We start from the raw sequence: 1,979 nt of genomic DNA on the forward strand, positions 1-1,979 counted from the left end.
TGCTGAAACCTTGCACGTGTGCCACCCCCATCTTTCCTAACTTCATACTTGTTGATATTACTCGATGCCATGTCTTCGAATTGTCCAGAATTACAGGTATGGTTTCAGAAATGAGATCCATGTCATACAAAGAGTCCATCGTACAAGAACTTGCAGCCCATCTGCACAGAAGGTTTAACTGACCATCATTCTAAATCAAATAGGAAGTTAAAAGTGTTGGCCAAGCTAAGAAGCTACTTGGGAGAAGGGGGGAAAAAGACCCTGCAAGACAAGGTGCATGTAACTGCCCATATGAGGATAGATGCGCAAAAACAATTTGTTCACACATTTGATGGATAACCTTGCCTAATCGCACTTACAAGTTGTTTATGAAGTTTACATAAGACATAAAAACCTTGATTAGGAATTTTATGCCAGAAGTGTCCATAAGATATTGGTTCTGTACTCAGCAACCAGAAAAATTCAGAGTTTCATGCTGGAAATGTTATTAAGGTCTGTGCTAAAAACTGAATATGGCAATTGTTTTTCTTTGCGTTGTGGTGGGAGACATCACGTAGTGTTATTACAATATGTTGCCAGATGCAGAAGATGAAGAGAAAAGGAAAAAAAAAAGAAAACTGGAAAATAAGAAGAATAAGAAGAAAGGAGATATAACAGGTGAGGAGAAGAAAGAAGGTCTTACTATTCCCACCTAGGTCCCCGGCTTTGGTTGCTTGACCGGAATAGAACCAGCGCTTAGTAAGCGGCGGTCTAATGCTTGCTAACCTAGGTTGGAGCTATGAAGCTTACCTTCCTTCAAAGAAAACTGGAAAATAAGAAGAATAAGAAGAAAGGAGATATAGCAGGTGAGGAGAAGAAAGAAGGTACAAAAAGACAGCCTATCAACTTGAAAACCTTGGACTTTTGTAGCATTACATACATTTGATGAATTAATAGGATGTTCGCCTATAAGTGCCAGCCTCTCATAAGACCCATAATTTGGCTGAATCCCACCATGCCTTTGACGCACTATAGAATTTTAGTGTAATACCTATTTCTAGCAAATGCAACCTTCTGCCTGTTAATAACCAATCTATTTCCCTGAATCAATTTCATGGTGACACAAACTCCCTTCCTGCATTCTTTTCCTTGCCAAATCCTCTCAGTTGGTAAATTCTAACTAATATTTTCATGGCTAAATAATGAAAAGAATCCTGCCTGTTCTGAGTGCTGAACTAAACAGAGACATTATATCTATATCCAAATATTTTATCATAAAATTGTCTCGATATCGAGCATAAATTCACATTGTTAAGGCCCTATGGCAGTTTTCATGAAATTATCAAGGTCAACAACCTTAGTAGCAAATTTGATATCAACCCTTTTGAGTTATTTTTAAGTTTTTTGATATCAACCCTTTGAGTTATTTTTAAGTTTCCATCTAAGGGAACTACAAGTAAGAGAGGGGCAGCCTTGCCATTAAACCTACTGAGAAGATTATGAGTAGAAAGATGATAAAAACATAACATACCTTATTGGTTATGTTGTTTAATCACATCCACCAAGTACCAATTTCTGGTGTCATAAAATTAATCACAATTTTAGAAATTCTTGAAATACACACTTAAAATAAAAGTCCATTGTTTTCTTTAAAAAGGGTATTTGTAAATATGAATGTGCACGCACAGCAGATTCAGTGACAAACCAATGCCAATGATTCCCTGTGTGAGTTCTTACCAGGCTTCCCCACATATAACTGATGAGAAACCTTTCTACAAAACCTATAGTACCAGCTATACAAGAGTGGACTCTGGACTTCACTTTAGAGACCTTATAAAAGAGAAGAACTAAGCTATGAAGGTAGACCTGACATGATTAATCCATAGAGAATTGCATTAATTTCTGAAGAATAAGATATGCACAAAGAAAATATTGAATCAAATTCCAGTAACTTATCCCTGGCATCAATCCAGGAACTTCTAAACTCCCCCTAAAACATC

Source organism: Asparagus officinalis, chromosome 8 (genome assembly GCF_001876935.1).
Source record: "Asparagus officinalis chromosome 8, Aspof.V1, whole genome shotgun sequence".
NCBI lineage: Eukaryota > Viridiplantae > Streptophyta > Magnoliopsida > Asparagales > Asparagaceae > Asparagus > Asparagus officinalis.